The sequence below is a fragment of the Phalangium opilio genome, unplaced genomic scaffold (assembly GCF_054372755.1).
Source record: "Phalangium opilio isolate 3A_F unplaced genomic scaffold, DU_Popi_V2 ptg000352l_1, whole genome shotgun sequence".
Taxonomy (NCBI): Eukaryota; Metazoa; Arthropoda; class Arachnida; order Opiliones; family Phalangiidae; genus Phalangium; species Phalangium opilio.
In genome coordinates, this window is record NW_028324228.1 from 3,466,339 (window position 1) to 3,478,775 (window position 12,437).

General features: G+C 42.5%; 50 non-coding genes across 50 annotated transcripts; all 50 read left to right on the forward strand.

Moving 5' to 3' along the window:
* Nucleotides 1–135: 135 nt before the first annotated feature.
* TRNAD-GUC (transfer RNA aspartic acid (anticodon GUC)) lies at nt 136–207 on the forward strand. The gene has a single exon. It is a non-coding gene; the product is annotated as a tRNA-Asp (tRNA).
* Nucleotides 208–273: 66 nt separating this feature from the next.
* Nucleotides 274–344, forward strand: TRNAG-UCC (transfer RNA glycine (anticodon UCC)). Its single transcript has one exon. It is a non-coding gene; the product is annotated as a tRNA-Gly (tRNA).
* A 258-nt stretch (nt 345–602) lies between these two features.
* On the forward strand, nt 603–674 carry TRNAD-GUC (transfer RNA aspartic acid (anticodon GUC)). The gene has a single exon. It is a non-coding gene; the product is annotated as a tRNA-Asp (tRNA).
* A 66-nt stretch (nt 675–740) lies between these two features.
* TRNAG-UCC (transfer RNA glycine (anticodon UCC)) lies at nt 741–811 on the forward strand. The gene has a single exon. It is a non-coding gene; the product is annotated as a tRNA-Gly (tRNA).
* A 258-nt stretch (nt 812–1,069) lies between these two features.
* TRNAD-GUC (transfer RNA aspartic acid (anticodon GUC)) lies at nt 1,070–1,141 on the forward strand. Its single transcript has one exon. It is a non-coding gene; the product is annotated as a tRNA-Asp (tRNA).
* Nucleotides 1,142–1,207: 66 nt separating this feature from the next.
* Nucleotides 1,208–1,278, forward strand: TRNAG-UCC (transfer RNA glycine (anticodon UCC)). Its single transcript has one exon. It is a non-coding gene; the product is annotated as a tRNA-Gly (tRNA).
* Nucleotides 1,279–1,536: 258 nt separating this feature from the next.
* On the forward strand, nt 1,537–1,608 carry TRNAD-GUC (transfer RNA aspartic acid (anticodon GUC)). The gene has a single exon. It is a non-coding gene; the product is annotated as a tRNA-Asp (tRNA).
* A 66-nt stretch (nt 1,609–1,674) lies between these two features.
* TRNAG-UCC (transfer RNA glycine (anticodon UCC)) lies at nt 1,675–1,745 on the forward strand. The gene has a single exon. It is a non-coding gene; the product is annotated as a tRNA-Gly (tRNA).
* Nucleotides 1,746–2,003: 258 nt separating this feature from the next.
* On the forward strand, nt 2,004–2,075 carry TRNAD-GUC (transfer RNA aspartic acid (anticodon GUC)). The gene has a single exon. It is a non-coding gene; the product is annotated as a tRNA-Asp (tRNA).
* A 66-nt stretch (nt 2,076–2,141) lies between these two features.
* Nucleotides 2,142–2,212, forward strand: TRNAG-UCC (transfer RNA glycine (anticodon UCC)). The gene has a single exon. It is a non-coding gene; the product is annotated as a tRNA-Gly (tRNA).
* Nucleotides 2,213–2,470: 258 nt separating this feature from the next.
* Nucleotides 2,471–2,542, forward strand: TRNAD-GUC (transfer RNA aspartic acid (anticodon GUC)). Its single transcript has one exon. It is a non-coding gene; the product is annotated as a tRNA-Asp (tRNA).
* A 66-nt stretch (nt 2,543–2,608) lies between these two features.
* On the forward strand, nt 2,609–2,679 carry TRNAG-UCC (transfer RNA glycine (anticodon UCC)). The gene has a single exon. It is a non-coding gene; the product is annotated as a tRNA-Gly (tRNA).
* A 258-nt stretch (nt 2,680–2,937) lies between these two features.
* TRNAD-GUC (transfer RNA aspartic acid (anticodon GUC)) lies at nt 2,938–3,009 on the forward strand. The gene has a single exon. It is a non-coding gene; the product is annotated as a tRNA-Asp (tRNA).
* A 66-nt stretch (nt 3,010–3,075) lies between these two features.
* On the forward strand, nt 3,076–3,146 carry TRNAG-UCC (transfer RNA glycine (anticodon UCC)). Its single transcript has one exon. It is a non-coding gene; the product is annotated as a tRNA-Gly (tRNA).
* Nucleotides 3,147–3,404: 258 nt separating this feature from the next.
* Nucleotides 3,405–3,476, forward strand: TRNAD-GUC (transfer RNA aspartic acid (anticodon GUC)). Its single transcript has one exon. It is a non-coding gene; the product is annotated as a tRNA-Asp (tRNA).
* A 66-nt stretch (nt 3,477–3,542) lies between these two features.
* TRNAG-UCC (transfer RNA glycine (anticodon UCC)) lies at nt 3,543–3,613 on the forward strand. Its single transcript has one exon. It is a non-coding gene; the product is annotated as a tRNA-Gly (tRNA).
* A 258-nt stretch (nt 3,614–3,871) lies between these two features.
* On the forward strand, nt 3,872–3,943 carry TRNAD-GUC (transfer RNA aspartic acid (anticodon GUC)). The gene has a single exon. It is a non-coding gene; the product is annotated as a tRNA-Asp (tRNA).
* A 396-nt stretch (nt 3,944–4,339) lies between these two features.
* TRNAD-GUC (transfer RNA aspartic acid (anticodon GUC)) lies at nt 4,340–4,411 on the forward strand. Its single transcript has one exon. It is a non-coding gene; the product is annotated as a tRNA-Asp (tRNA).
* Nucleotides 4,412–4,477: 66 nt separating this feature from the next.
* Nucleotides 4,478–4,548, forward strand: TRNAG-UCC (transfer RNA glycine (anticodon UCC)). Its single transcript has one exon. It is a non-coding gene; the product is annotated as a tRNA-Gly (tRNA).
* A 258-nt stretch (nt 4,549–4,806) lies between these two features.
* TRNAD-GUC (transfer RNA aspartic acid (anticodon GUC)) lies at nt 4,807–4,878 on the forward strand. The gene has a single exon. It is a non-coding gene; the product is annotated as a tRNA-Asp (tRNA).
* Nucleotides 4,879–4,944: 66 nt separating this feature from the next.
* On the forward strand, nt 4,945–5,015 carry TRNAG-UCC (transfer RNA glycine (anticodon UCC)). Its single transcript has one exon. It is a non-coding gene; the product is annotated as a tRNA-Gly (tRNA).
* A 258-nt stretch (nt 5,016–5,273) lies between these two features.
* TRNAD-GUC (transfer RNA aspartic acid (anticodon GUC)) lies at nt 5,274–5,345 on the forward strand. The gene has a single exon. It is a non-coding gene; the product is annotated as a tRNA-Asp (tRNA).
* Nucleotides 5,346–5,411: 66 nt separating this feature from the next.
* On the forward strand, nt 5,412–5,482 carry TRNAG-UCC (transfer RNA glycine (anticodon UCC)). Its single transcript has one exon. It is a non-coding gene; the product is annotated as a tRNA-Gly (tRNA).
* Nucleotides 5,483–5,740: 258 nt separating this feature from the next.
* On the forward strand, nt 5,741–5,812 carry TRNAD-GUC (transfer RNA aspartic acid (anticodon GUC)). The gene has a single exon. It is a non-coding gene; the product is annotated as a tRNA-Asp (tRNA).
* A 66-nt stretch (nt 5,813–5,878) lies between these two features.
* On the forward strand, nt 5,879–5,949 carry TRNAG-UCC (transfer RNA glycine (anticodon UCC)). Its single transcript has one exon. It is a non-coding gene; the product is annotated as a tRNA-Gly (tRNA).
* Nucleotides 5,950–6,423: 474 nt separating this feature from the next.
* TRNAD-GUC (transfer RNA aspartic acid (anticodon GUC)) lies at nt 6,424–6,495 on the forward strand. Its single transcript has one exon. It is a non-coding gene; the product is annotated as a tRNA-Asp (tRNA).
* Nucleotides 6,496–6,561: 66 nt separating this feature from the next.
* On the forward strand, nt 6,562–6,632 carry TRNAG-UCC (transfer RNA glycine (anticodon UCC)). The gene has a single exon. It is a non-coding gene; the product is annotated as a tRNA-Gly (tRNA).
* Nucleotides 6,633–6,889: 257 nt separating this feature from the next.
* TRNAD-GUC (transfer RNA aspartic acid (anticodon GUC)) lies at nt 6,890–6,961 on the forward strand. The gene has a single exon. It is a non-coding gene; the product is annotated as a tRNA-Asp (tRNA).
* A 144-nt stretch (nt 6,962–7,105) lies between these two features.
* TRNAD-GUC (transfer RNA aspartic acid (anticodon GUC)) lies at nt 7,106–7,177 on the forward strand. Its single transcript has one exon. It is a non-coding gene; the product is annotated as a tRNA-Asp (tRNA).
* Nucleotides 7,178–7,243: 66 nt separating this feature from the next.
* Nucleotides 7,244–7,314, forward strand: TRNAG-UCC (transfer RNA glycine (anticodon UCC)). Its single transcript has one exon. It is a non-coding gene; the product is annotated as a tRNA-Gly (tRNA).
* Nucleotides 7,315–7,571: 257 nt separating this feature from the next.
* On the forward strand, nt 7,572–7,643 carry TRNAD-GUC (transfer RNA aspartic acid (anticodon GUC)). Its single transcript has one exon. It is a non-coding gene; the product is annotated as a tRNA-Asp (tRNA).
* A 144-nt stretch (nt 7,644–7,787) lies between these two features.
* Nucleotides 7,788–7,859, forward strand: TRNAD-GUC (transfer RNA aspartic acid (anticodon GUC)). Its single transcript has one exon. It is a non-coding gene; the product is annotated as a tRNA-Asp (tRNA).
* A 66-nt stretch (nt 7,860–7,925) lies between these two features.
* TRNAG-UCC (transfer RNA glycine (anticodon UCC)) lies at nt 7,926–7,996 on the forward strand. Its single transcript has one exon. It is a non-coding gene; the product is annotated as a tRNA-Gly (tRNA).
* A 258-nt stretch (nt 7,997–8,254) lies between these two features.
* Nucleotides 8,255–8,326, forward strand: TRNAD-GUC (transfer RNA aspartic acid (anticodon GUC)). The gene has a single exon. It is a non-coding gene; the product is annotated as a tRNA-Asp (tRNA).
* A 66-nt stretch (nt 8,327–8,392) lies between these two features.
* TRNAG-UCC (transfer RNA glycine (anticodon UCC)) lies at nt 8,393–8,463 on the forward strand. The gene has a single exon. It is a non-coding gene; the product is annotated as a tRNA-Gly (tRNA).
* A 257-nt stretch (nt 8,464–8,720) lies between these two features.
* Nucleotides 8,721–8,792, forward strand: TRNAD-GUC (transfer RNA aspartic acid (anticodon GUC)). Its single transcript has one exon. It is a non-coding gene; the product is annotated as a tRNA-Asp (tRNA).
* A 144-nt stretch (nt 8,793–8,936) lies between these two features.
* Nucleotides 8,937–9,008, forward strand: TRNAD-GUC (transfer RNA aspartic acid (anticodon GUC)). Its single transcript has one exon. It is a non-coding gene; the product is annotated as a tRNA-Asp (tRNA).
* Nucleotides 9,009–9,074: 66 nt separating this feature from the next.
* TRNAG-UCC (transfer RNA glycine (anticodon UCC)) lies at nt 9,075–9,145 on the forward strand. The gene has a single exon. It is a non-coding gene; the product is annotated as a tRNA-Gly (tRNA).
* A 258-nt stretch (nt 9,146–9,403) lies between these two features.
* Nucleotides 9,404–9,475, forward strand: TRNAD-GUC (transfer RNA aspartic acid (anticodon GUC)). The gene has a single exon. It is a non-coding gene; the product is annotated as a tRNA-Asp (tRNA).
* A 144-nt stretch (nt 9,476–9,619) lies between these two features.
* On the forward strand, nt 9,620–9,691 carry TRNAD-GUC (transfer RNA aspartic acid (anticodon GUC)). The gene has a single exon. It is a non-coding gene; the product is annotated as a tRNA-Asp (tRNA).
* A 66-nt stretch (nt 9,692–9,757) lies between these two features.
* On the forward strand, nt 9,758–9,828 carry TRNAG-UCC (transfer RNA glycine (anticodon UCC)). The gene has a single exon. It is a non-coding gene; the product is annotated as a tRNA-Gly (tRNA).
* Nucleotides 9,829–10,085: 257 nt separating this feature from the next.
* TRNAD-GUC (transfer RNA aspartic acid (anticodon GUC)) lies at nt 10,086–10,157 on the forward strand. Its single transcript has one exon. It is a non-coding gene; the product is annotated as a tRNA-Asp (tRNA).
* Nucleotides 10,158–10,223: 66 nt separating this feature from the next.
* TRNAG-UCC (transfer RNA glycine (anticodon UCC)) lies at nt 10,224–10,294 on the forward strand. Its single transcript has one exon. It is a non-coding gene; the product is annotated as a tRNA-Gly (tRNA).
* A 396-nt stretch (nt 10,295–10,690) lies between these two features.
* TRNAG-UCC (transfer RNA glycine (anticodon UCC)) lies at nt 10,691–10,761 on the forward strand. Its single transcript has one exon. It is a non-coding gene; the product is annotated as a tRNA-Gly (tRNA).
* Nucleotides 10,762–11,019: 258 nt separating this feature from the next.
* Nucleotides 11,020–11,091, forward strand: TRNAD-GUC (transfer RNA aspartic acid (anticodon GUC)). Its single transcript has one exon. It is a non-coding gene; the product is annotated as a tRNA-Asp (tRNA).
* A 66-nt stretch (nt 11,092–11,157) lies between these two features.
* Nucleotides 11,158–11,228, forward strand: TRNAG-UCC (transfer RNA glycine (anticodon UCC)). The gene has a single exon. It is a non-coding gene; the product is annotated as a tRNA-Gly (tRNA).
* A 257-nt stretch (nt 11,229–11,485) lies between these two features.
* TRNAD-GUC (transfer RNA aspartic acid (anticodon GUC)) lies at nt 11,486–11,557 on the forward strand. Its single transcript has one exon. It is a non-coding gene; the product is annotated as a tRNA-Asp (tRNA).
* A 66-nt stretch (nt 11,558–11,623) lies between these two features.
* On the forward strand, nt 11,624–11,694 carry TRNAG-UCC (transfer RNA glycine (anticodon UCC)). The gene has a single exon. It is a non-coding gene; the product is annotated as a tRNA-Gly (tRNA).
* A 257-nt stretch (nt 11,695–11,951) lies between these two features.
* On the forward strand, nt 11,952–12,023 carry TRNAD-GUC (transfer RNA aspartic acid (anticodon GUC)). Its single transcript has one exon. It is a non-coding gene; the product is annotated as a tRNA-Asp (tRNA).
* A 66-nt stretch (nt 12,024–12,089) lies between these two features.
* Nucleotides 12,090–12,160, forward strand: TRNAG-UCC (transfer RNA glycine (anticodon UCC)). Its single transcript has one exon. It is a non-coding gene; the product is annotated as a tRNA-Gly (tRNA).
* The last annotated feature ends 277 nt before the right edge of the window (nt 12,161–12,437 follow it).

The window sequence follows — 12,437 nt, forward strand, 5'->3', positions numbered from 1 at the left end:
TTATTGGGTTACTTTTTCTTCAAACTCTCTTTTTCATTTAATTAGTGACTATCGCGCATGCTCCGGGACTTAGCGAAAAAAATTCGGATAGAAGTACTATAAGTTTAAAAAACTGAGATAACCAACTTTTATTTATCCTCGGTAGTATAGTGGTGAGTATCCTCGCCTGTCACGCGAGAGACCGGGGTTCGATTCCCCGCCGGGGAGCGGTTTATTATATGTATACTAATCTAGGCTTCTTTTGTGTGTCATATCGAAGTGTGACCTATGCAAGCATCGGTAGTTCAATGGTAGAATTCTCGCCTTCCAAGCGGGAGGTCCGGGTTCGATTCCCGGCCGGTGCAACCCGCACGATCTCGTTTCTTTGACTCTCAAAATCGTGCACATTTTTTGTAAAACCAATAACTTTTCTCGAAAAGTAAAGGGTTCAGAAATCGCCTAGACCATTATTTCTAGCGTAGAGTATTTTATAGGGTTACTTTTTCTTCAAACTCACTTTTTCATTTAATTACTGACTATTGCACATGCTCCGGGACTTTGCGAAAAAAATTCGGATAGAAGTACTATAAGTTTGAAAAACTGAGATAACCAGCTTTCATTCATGTTCTGTAGTATAGTGGTGAGTATCCTCGCCTGTCACGCGAGAGACCGGGGTTCGATTCCCCGCAGGGGAGCGGTTTTTTAAATGTACACTAATCTAGGCTTCTTTTGTGTGTCGTATCGAAGTGTGACCTATGCAAGCATCGGTAGTTCAATGGTAGAATTCTCGCCTTCCAAGCGGGAGGTCCGGGTTCGATTCCCGGCCGGTGCAACCCGTACGATCTCGTTTCTTTGACTCTCAAAATCGTGCACATTTTTTGTAAAACCAATAACCTTTCTCGAAAAGTAAAGTGTTCAGAAATCGCCTAGACCATTATTTCTAGCGTAGAGTATTTTATAGGGTTACTTTTTCTTCAAACTCACTTTTTCATTTAATTACTGACTATTGCACATGCTCCGGGACTTTGCGAAAAAAATTCGGATAGAAGTACTATAAGTTTGAAAAACTGAGATAACCAGCTTTCATTCATGTTCTGTAGTATAGTGGTGAGTATCCTCGCCTGTCACGCGAGAGACCGGGGTTCGATTCCCCGCAGGGGAGCGGTTTTTTAAATGTACACTAATCTAGGCTTCTTTTGTGTGTCGTATCGAAGTGTGACCTATGCAAGCATCGGTAGTTCAATGGTAGAATTCTCGCCTTCCAAGCGGGAGGTCCGGGTTCGATTCCCGGCCGGTGCAACCCGTACGATCTCGTTTCTTTGACTCTCAAAATCGTGCACATTTTTTGTAAAACCAATAACCTTTCTCGAAAAGTAAAGTGTTCAGAAATCGCCTAGACCATTATTTCTAGCGTAGAGTATTTTATAGGGTTACTTTTTCTTCAAACTCACTTTTTCATTTAATTACTGACTATTGCACATGCTCCGGGACTTTGCGAAAAAAATTCGGATAGAAGTACTATAAGTTTAAAAAACTGAGATAACCAGCTTTCATTCATGTTCGGTAGTATAGTGGTGAGTATCCTCGCCTGTCACGCGAGAGACCGGGGTTCGATTCCCCGCCGGGGAGCGGTTTTTTAAATGTACACTAATCTAGGCTTCTTTTGTGTGTCGTATCGAAGTGTGACCTATGCAAGCATCGGTAGTTCAATGGTAGAATTCTTGCCTTCCAAGCGGGAGGTCCGGGTTCGATTCCCGGCCGGTGCAACCCGTACGATCTCGTTTCTTTGACTCTCAAAATCGTGCACATTTTTTGTAAAACCAATAACCTTTCTCGAAAAGTAAAGTGTTCAGAAATCGCCTAGACCATTATTTCTAGCGTAGAGTATTTTATAGGGTTACTTTTTCTTCAAACTCACTTTTTCATTTAATTACTGACTATTGCACATGCTCCGGGACTTTGCGAAAAAAATTCGGATAGAAGTACTATAAGTTTAAAAAACTGAGATAACCAGCTTTCATTCATGTTCGGTAGTATAGTGGTGAGTATCCTCGCCTGTCACGCGAGAGACCGGGGTTCGATTCCCCGCCGGGGAGCGGTTTTTTAAATGTACACTAATCTAGGCTTCTTTTGTGTGTCGTATCGAAGTGTGACCTATGCAAGCATCGGTAGTTCAATGGTAGAATTCTCGCCTTCCAAGCGGGAGGTCCGGGTTCGATTCCCGGCCGGTGCAACCCGTACGATCTCGTTTCTTTGACTCTCAAAATCGTGCACATTTTTTGTAAAACCAATAACGTTTCTCGAAAAGTAAAGGGTTCAGAAATCGCCTTGACCATTATTTCTAGCGTAGAGTATATAATTGGGTTACTTTTTCTTCAAACTCACTTTTTCATTTAATTAGTGACTATCGCGCATGCTCCGGGACTTAGCGAAAAAAATTCGGATAGAAGTACTATAAGTTTAAAAAACTGAGATAACCAACTTTTACTCATCCTCGGTAGTATAGTGGTGAGTATCCTCGCCTGTCACGCGAGAGACCGGGGTTCGATTCCCCGCCGGGGAGCGGTTTATTATATGTATACTAATCTAGGCTTCTTTTGTGTGTCATATCGAAGTGTGACCTATGCAAGCATCGGTAGTTCAATGGTAGAATTCTCGCCTTCCAAGCGGGAGGTCCGGGTTCGATTCCCGGCCGGTGCAACCCGTACGATCTCGTTTCTTTGACTCTCAAAATCGTGCACATTTTTTGTAAAACCAATAACGTTTCTCGAAAAGTAAAGGGTTCAGAAATCGCCTTGACCATTATTTCTAGCGTAGAGTATTTTATTGGGTTACTTTTTCTTCAAACTCACTTTTTCATTTAATTAGTGACTATCGCGCATGCTCCGGGACTTAGCGAAAAAAATTCGGATAGAAGTACTATAAGTTTAAAAAACTGAGATAACCAACTTTTACTCATCCTCGGTAGTATAGTGGTGAGTATCCTCGCCTGTCACGCGAGAGACCGGGGTTCGATTCCCCGCCGGGGAGCGGTTTATTATATGTATACTAATCTAGGCTTCTTTTGTGTGTCATATCGAAGTGTGACCTATGCAAGCATCGGTAGTTCAATGGTAGAATTCTCGCCTTCCAAGCGGGAGGTCCAGGTTCGATTCCCGGCCGGTGCAACCCGTACGATCTCGTTTCTTTGACTCTCAAAATCGTGCACATTATTTGTAAAACCAATAACGTTTCTCGAAAAGTAAAGGGTTCAGAAATCGCCTTGACCATTATTTCTAGCGTAGAGTATTTTATTGGGTTACTTTTTCTTCAAACTCTCTTTTTCATTTAATTAGTGACTATCGCGCATGCTCCGGGACTTAGCGAAAAAAATTCGGATAGAAGTACTATAAGTTTAAAAAACTGAGATAACCAACTTTTATTCATCCTCGGTAGTATAGTGGTGAGTATCCTCGCCTGTCACGCCAGAGACCGGGGTTCGATTCCCCGCCGGGGAGCGGTTTATTATATGTATACTAATCTAGGCTTCTTTTGTGTGTCATATCGAAGTGTGACCTATGCAAGCATCGGTAGTTCAATGGTAGAATTCTCGCCTTCCAAGCGGGAGGTCCGGGTTCGATTCCCGGCCGGTGCAACCCGTACGATCTCGTTTCTTTGACTCTCAAAATCGTGCACATTTTTTGTAAAACCAATAACCTTTCTCGAAAAGTAAAGTGTTCAGAAATCGCCTAGACCATTATTTCTAGCGTAGAGTATTTTATTGGGTTACTTTTTCTTCAAACTCACTTTTTCATTTAATTAGTGACTATCGCGCATGCTCCGGGACTTAGCGAAAAAAATTCGGATAGAAGTACTATAAGTTTAAAAAACTGAGATAACCAACTTTTACTCATCCTCGGTAGTATAGTGGTGAGTATCCTCGCCTGTCACGCGAGAGACCGGGGTTCGATTCCCCGCCGGGGAGCGGTTTATTATATGTATACTAATCTAGGCTTCTTTTGTGTGTCATATCGAAGTGTGACGTATGCAAGCATCGGTAGTTCAATGGTAGAATTCTCGCTTTTCCAAGCGGGAGGTCCGGGTTCGATTCCCGGCCGGTGCAACCCGTACGATATCGTTTCTTTGACTCTCAAAATCGTGCACATTTTTTGTAAAACCAATAACCTTTCTCGAAAAGTAAAGTGTTCAGAAATCGCCTAGACCATTATTTCTAGCGTAGAGTATTTTATAGGGTTACTTTTTCTTCAAACTCACTTTTTCATTTAATTACTGACTATTGCACATGCTCCGGGACTTTGCGAAAAAAATTCGGATAGAAGTACTATAAGTTTAAAAAACTGAGATAACCAGCTTTCATTCATGTTCGGTAGTATAGTGGTGAGTATCCTCGCCTGTCACGCGAGAGACCGGGGTTCGATTCCCCGCCGGGGAGCGGTTTTTTAAATGTACACTAATCTAGGCTTCTTTTGTGTGTCGTATCGAAGTGTGACCTATGCAAGCATCGGTAGTTCAATGGTAGAATTCTCGCCTTCCAAGCGGGAGGTCCGGGTTCGATTCCCGGCCGGTGCAACCCGTACGATCTCGTTTCTTTGACTCTCAAAATCGTGCACATTTTTTGTAAAACCAATAACGTTTCTCGAAAAGTAAAGGGTTCAGAAATCGCCTTGACCATTATTTCTAGCGTAGAGTATTTTATTGGGTTACTTTTTCTTCAAACTCACTTTTTCATTTAATTAGTGACTATCGCGCATGCTCCGGGACTTAGCGAAAAAAATTCGGATAGAAGTACTATAAGTTTAAAAAACTGAGATAACCAACTTTTACTCATCCTCGGTAGTATAGTGGTGAGTATCCTCGCCTGTCACGCGAGAGACCGGGGTTCGATTCCCCGCCGGGGAGCGGTTTATTATATGTATACTAATCTAGGCTTCTTTTGTGTGTCATATCGAAGTGTGACCTATGCAAGCATCGGTAGTTCAATGGTAGAATTCTCGCCTTCCAAGCGGGAGGTCCGGGTTCGATTCCCGGCCGGTGCAACCCGTACGATCTCGTTTCTTTGACTCTCAAAATCGTGCACATTATTTGTAAAACCAATAACGTTTCTCGAAAAGTAAAGGGTTCAGAAATCGCCTTGACCATTATTTCTAGCGTAGTGTATTTTATTGGGTTACTTTTTCTTCAAACTCTCTTTTTCATTTAATTAGTGACTATCGCGCATGCTCCGGGACTAAGCGAAAAAAATTCGGATAGAAGTACTATAAGTTTAAAAAACTGAGATAACCAACTTTTATTCATCCTCGGTAGTATAGTGGTGAGTATCCTCGCCTGTCACGCCAGAGACCGGGGTTCGATTCCCCGCCGGGGAGCGGTTTATTATATGTATACTAATCTAGGCTTCTTTTGTGTGTCATATCGAAGTGTGACCTATGCAAGCATCGGTAGTTCAATGGTAGAATTCTCGCCTTCCAAGCGGGAGGTCCGGGTTCGATTCCCGGCCGGTGCAACCCGTACGATCTCGTTTCTTTGACTCTCAAAATCGTGCACATTATTTGTAAAACCAATAACGTTTCTCGAAAAGTAAAGGGTTCAGAAATCGCCTTGACCATTATTTCTAGCGTAGAGTATTTTATTGGGTTACTTTTTCTTCAAACTCTCTTTTTCATTTAATTAGTGACTATCGCGCATGCTCCGGGACTAAGCGAAAAAAATTCGGATAGAAGTACTATAAGTTTAAAAAACTGAGATAACCAACTTTTATTCATCCTCGGTAGTATAGTGGTGAGTATCCTCGCCTGTCACGCCAGAGACCGGGGTTCGATTCCCCGCCGGGGAGCGGTTTATTATATGTATACTAATCTAGGCTTCTTTTGTGTGTCATATCGAAGTGTGACCTATGCAAGCATCGGTAGTTCAATGGTAGAATTCTCGCCTTCCAAGCGGGAGGTCCGGGTTCGATTCCCGGCCGGTGCAACCCGTACGATCTCGTTTCTTTGACTCTCAAAATCGTGCACATTTTTTGTAAAACCAATAACCTTTCTCGAAAAGTAAAGTGTTCAGAAATCGCCTAGACCATTATTTCTAGCGTAGAGTATTTTATAGGGTTACTTTTTCTTCAAACTCACTTTTTCATTTAATTACTGACTATTGCACATGCTCCGGGACTTTGCGAAAAAAATTCGGATAGAAGTACTATAAGTTTAAAAAACTGAGATAACCAGCTTTCATTCATGCTCTGTAGTATAGTGGTGAGTATCCTCGCCTGTCACGCGAGAGACCGGGGTTCGATTCCCCGCCGGGGAGCGGTTTATTATATGTATACTAATCTAGGCTTCTTTTGTGTGTCATATCGAAGTGTGACCTATGCAAGCATCGGTAGTTCAAAGGTAGAAAATTCGGATAGAAGTACTATAAGATTAAAAAACTGAGATAACCAAATTTGATTCATCCTCGGTAGTATAGTGGTGAGTATCCTCGCCTGTCACGCGAGAGACCGGGGTTCGATTCCCCGCCGGGGAGCGGTTTTTTAAATGTACACTAATCTAGGCTTCTTTTGTGTGTCGTATCGAAGTGTGACCTATGCAAGCATCGGTAGTTCAATGGTAGAATTCTCGCCTTCCAAGCGGGAGGTCCGGGTTCGATTCCCGGCCGGTGCAAGCCGTACGATCTCGTTTCTTTGACTCTCAAAATCGTGCACATTTTTTGTAAAACCAATAACGTTTCTCGAAAAGTAAAGTGTTCAGAAATCGCCTAGACCATTATTTCTAGCGTAGAGTATTTTATAGGGTTACTTTTTCTTCAAACTCACTTTTTCATTTAATTACTGACTATTGCACATGCTCCGGGACTTTGCGAAAAAAATTCGGATAGAAGTACTATAAGTTTAAAAACTGAGATAACCAGCTTTCATTCATGCTCGGTAGTATAGTGGTGAGTATCCTCGCCTGTCACGCGAGAGACCGGGGTTCGATTCCCCGCCGGGGAGCGGTTTATTATATGTATACTAATCTAGGCTTCTTTTGTGTGTCATATCGAAGTGTGACCTATGCAAGCATCGGTAGTTCAATGGTAGAAAATTCGGATAGAAGTACTATAAGATTAAAAAACTGAGATAACCAAATTTGATTCATCCTCGGTAGTATAGTGGTGAGTATCCTCGCCTGTCACGCGAGAGACCGGGGTTCGATTCCCCGCCGGGGAGCGGTTTTTTAAATGTACACTAATCTAGGCTTCTTTTGTGTGTCGTATCGAAGTGTGACCTATGCAAGCATCGGTAGTTCAATGGTAGAATTCTCGCCTTCCAAGCGGGAGGTCCGGGTTCGATTCCCGGCCGGTGCAACCCGTACGATCTCGTTTCTTTGACTCTCAAAATCGTGCACATTTTTTGTAAAACCAATAACGTTTCTCGAAAAGTAAAGTGTTCAGAAATCGCCTAGACCATTATTTCTAGCGTAGAGTATTTTATAGGGTTACTTTTTCTTCAAACTCACTTTTTCATTTAATTACTGACTATTGCACATGCTCCGGGACTTTGCGAAAAAAATTCGGATAGAAGTACTATAAGTTTAAAAACTGAGATAACCAGCTTTCATTCATGCTCGGTAGTATAGTGGTGAGTATCCTCGCCTGTCACGCGAGAGACCGGGGTTCGATTCCCCGCCGGGGAGCGGTTTATTATATGTATACTAATCTAGGCTTCTTTTGTGTGTCATATCGAAGTGTGACCTATGCAAGCATCGGTAGTTCAATGGTAGAAAATTCGGATAGAAGTACTATAAGATTAAAAAACTGAGATAACCAAATTTGATTCATCCTCGGTAGTATAGTGGTGAGTATCCTCGCCTGTCACGCGAGAGACCGGGGTTCGATTCCCCGCCGGGGAGCGGTTTTTTAAATGTACACTAATCTAGGCTTCTTTTGTGTGTCGTATCGAAGTGTGACCTATGCAAGCATCGGTAGTTCAATGGTAGAATTCTCGCCTTCCAAGCGGGAGGTCCGGGTTCGATTCCCGGCCGGTGCAACCCGTACGATCTCGTTTCTTTGACTCTCAAAATCGTGCACATTTTTTGTAAAACCAATAACGTTTCTCGAAAAGTAAAGGGTTCAGAAATCGCCTTGACCATTATTTCTAGCGTAGAGTATTTTATTGGGTTACTTTTTCTTCAAACTCTCTTTTTCATTTAATTAGTGACTATCGCGCATGCTCCGGGACTTAGCGAAAAAAATTCGGATAGAAGTACTATAAGTTTAAAAAACTGAGATAACCAACTTTTATTCATCCTCGGTAGTATAGTGGTGAGTATCCTCGCCTGTCACGCGAGAGACCGGGGTTCGATTCCCCGCCGGGGAGCGGTTTATTATATGTATACTAATCTAGGCTTCTTTTGTGTGTCATATCGAAGTGTGACCTATGCAAGCATCGGTAGTTCAATGGTAGAATTCTCGCCTTCCAAGCGGGAGGTCCGGGTTCGATTCCCGGCCGGTGCAAGCCGTACGATCTCGTTTCTTTGACTCTCAAAATCGTGCACATTTTTTGTAAAACCAATAACGTTTCTCGAAAAGTAAAGTGTTCAGAAATCGCCTTGACCATTATTTCTAGCGTAGAGTATTTTATTGGGTTACTTTTTCTTCAAACTCTCTTTTTCATTTAATTAGTGACTATCGCACATGCTCCGGGACTTTGCGAAAAAAATTCGGATAGAAGTACTATAAGTTTAAAAACTGAGATAACCAGCTTTCATTCATGCTCGGTAGTATAGTGGTGAGTATCCTCGCCTGTCACGCGAGAGACCGGGGTTCGATTCCCCGCCGGGGAGCGGTTTATTATATGTATACTAATCTAGGCTTCTTTTGTGTGTCATATCGAAGTGTGACCTATGCAAGCATCGGTAGTTCAATGGTAGAAAATTCGGATAGAAGTACTATAAGATTAAAAAACTGAGATAACCAAATTTGATTCATCCTCGGTAGTATAGTGGTGAGTATCCTCGCCTGTCACGCGAGAGACCGGGGTTCGATTCCCCGCCGGGGAGCGGTTTATTATATGTATACTAATCTAGGCTTCTTTTGTGTGTCATATCGAAGTGTGACCTATGCAAGCATCGGTAGTTCAATGGTAGAATTCTCGCCTTCCAAGCGGGAGGTCCGGGTTCGATTCCCGGCCGGTGCAAGCCGTACGATCTCGTTTCTTTGACTCTCAAAATCGTGCACATTTTTTGTAAAACCAATAACGTTTCTCGAAAAGTAAAGGGTTCAGAAATCGCCTTGACCATTATTTCTAGCGTAGAGTATTTTATTGGGTTACTTTTTCTTCAAACTCACTTTTTCATTTAATTAGTGACTATCGCGCATGCTCCGGGACTTAGCGAAAAAAATTCGGATAGAAGTACTATAAGTTTAAAAAACTGAGATAACCAACTTTTACTCATCCTCGGTAGTATAGTGGTGAGTATCCTCGCCTGTCACGCGAGAGACCGGGGTTCGATTCCCCGCCGGGGAGCGGTTTATTATATGTATACTAATCTAGGCTTCTTTTGTGTGTCATATCGAAGTGTGACCTATGCAAGCATCGGTAGTTCAATGGTAGAAAATTCGGATAGAAGTACTATAAGATTAAAAAACTGAGATAACCAAATTTGATTCATCCTCGGTAGTATAGTGGTGAGTATCCTCGCCTGTCACGCGAGAGACCGGGGTTCGATTCCCCGCCGGGGAGCGGTTTTTTAAATGTACACTAATCTAGGCTTCTTTTGTGTGTCGTATCGAAGTGTGACCTATGCAAGCATCGGTAGTTCAATGGTAGAATTCTCGCCTTCCAAGCGGGAGGTCCGGGTTCGATTCCCGGCCGGTGCAAGCCGTACGATCTCGTTTCTTTGACTCTCAAAATCGTGCACATTTTTTGTAAAACCAATAACGTTTCTCGAAAAGTAAAGTGTTCAGAAATCGCCTAGACCATTATTTCTAGCGTAGAGTATTTTATAGGGTTACTTTTTCTTCAAACTCACTTTTTCATTTAATTACTGACTATTGCACATGCTCCGGGACTTTGCGAAAAAAATTCGGATAGAAGTACTATCAGTTTAAAAACTGAGATAACCAGCTTTCATTCATGCTCGGTAGTATAGTGGTGAGTATCCTCGCCTGTCACGCGAGAGACCGGGGTTCGATTCCCCGCCGGGGAGCGGTTTATTATATGTATACTAATCTAGGCTTCTTTTGTGTGTCATATCGAAGTGTGACCTATGCAAGCATCGGTAGTTCAATGGTAGAATTCTCGCCTTCCAAGCGGGAGGTCCGGGTTCGATTCCCGGCCGGTGCAACCCGTACGATCTCGTTTCTTTGACTCTCAAAATCGTGCACATTTTTTGTAAAACCAATAACGTTTCTCGAAAAGTAAAGGGTTCAGAAATCGCCTTGACCATTATTTCTAGCGTAGAGTATTTTATAGGGTTACTTTTTCTTCAAACTCACTTTTTCATTTAATTACTGACTATTGCACATGCTCCGGGACTTTGCGAAAAAAATTCGGATAGAAGTACTATAAGTTTAAAAAACTGAGATAACCAGCTTTCATTCATGTTCGGTAGTATAGTGGTGAGTATCCTCGCCTGTCACGTTAGAGACCGGGGTTCGATTCGCCGCAGGGCAGGGGTTTTTTAAATGTACACTAATCTAGGCTTCTTTTGTGTGTCGTATCGAAGTGTGACCTATGCAAGCATCGGTAGTTCAATGGTAGAATTCTCGCCTTCCAAGCGGGAGGTCCGGGTTCGATTCCCGGCCGGTGCAACCCGTACGATCTCGTTTCTTTGACTCTCAAAATCGTGCACATTTTTTGTAAAACCAATAACGTTTCTCGAAAAGTAAAGGGTTCAGAAATCGCCTTGACCATTATTTCTAGCGTAGAGTATTTTATTGGGTTACTTTTTCTTCAAACTCTCTTTTTCATTTAATTAGTGACTATCGCGCATGCGCCGGGACTTAGCGAAAAAAATTCGGATAGAAGTACTATAAGTTTAAAAAACTGAGATAACCAACTTTTATTCATCCTCGGTAGTATAGTGGTGAGTATCCTCGCCTGTCACGCGAGAGACCGGGGTTCGATTCCCCGCCGGGGAGCGGTTTATTATATGTATACTAATCTAGGCTTCTTTTGTGTGTCATATCGAAGTGTGACCTATGCAAGCATCGGTAGTTCAATGGTAGAATTCTCGCCTTCCAAGCGGGAGGTCCGGGTTCGATTCCCGGCCGGTGCAACCCGTACGATCTCGTTTCTTTGACTCTCAAAATCGTGCACATTTTTTGTAAAACCAATAACCTTTCTCGAAAAGTAAAGTGTTCAGAAATCGCCTAGACCATTATTTCTAGCGTAGAGTATTTTATAGGGTTACTTTTTCTTCAAACTCACTTTTTCATTTAATTACTGACTATTGCACATGCTCCGGGACTTTGCGAAAAAAATTCGGATAGAAGTACTATAAGTTTAAAAACTGAGATAACCAGCTTTCATTCATGCTCGGTAGTATAGTGGTGAGTATCCTCGCCTGTCACGCGAGAGACCGGGGTTCGATTCCCCGCCGGGGAGCGGTTTATTATATGTATACTAATCTAGGCTTCTTTTGTGTGTCATATCGAAGTGTGACCTATGCAAGCATCGGTAGTTCAATGGTAGAATTCTCGCCTTCCAAGCGGGAGGTCCGGGTTCGATTCCCGGCCGGTGCAAGCCGTACGATCTCGTTTCTTTGACTCTCAAAATCGTGCACATTTTTTGTAAAACCAATAACGTTTCTCGAAAAGTAAAGTGTTCAGAAATCGCCTAGACCATTATTTCTAGCGTAGAGTATTTTATAGGGTTACTTTTTCTTCAAACTCACTTTTTCATTTAATTACTGACTATTGCACATGCTCCGGGACTTTGCGAAAAAAATTCGGATAGAAGTACTATCAGTTTAAAAACTGAGATAACCAGCTTTCATTCATGCTCGGTAGTATAGTGGTGAGTATCCTCGCCTGTCACGCGAGAGACCGGGGTTCGATTCCCCGCCGGGGAGCGGTTTATTATATGTATACTAATCTAGGCTTCTTTTGTGTGTCATATCGAAGTGTGACCTATGCAAGCATCGGTAGTTCAATGGTAGAATTCTCGCCTTCCAAGCGGGAGGTCCGGGTTCGATTCCCGGCCGGTGCAACCCGTACGATCTCGTTTCTTTGACTCTCAAAATCGTGCACATTTTTTGTAAAACCAATAACGTTTCTCGAAAAGTAAAGGGTTCAGAAATCGCCTTGACCATTATTTCTAGCGTAGAGTATTTTATAGGGTTACTTTTTCTTCAAACTCACTTTTTCATTTAATTACTGACTATTGCACATGCTCCGGGACTTTGCGAAAAAAATTCGGATAGAAGTACTATAAGTTTAAAAAACTGAGATAACCAGCTTTCATTCATGTTCGGTAGTATAGTGGT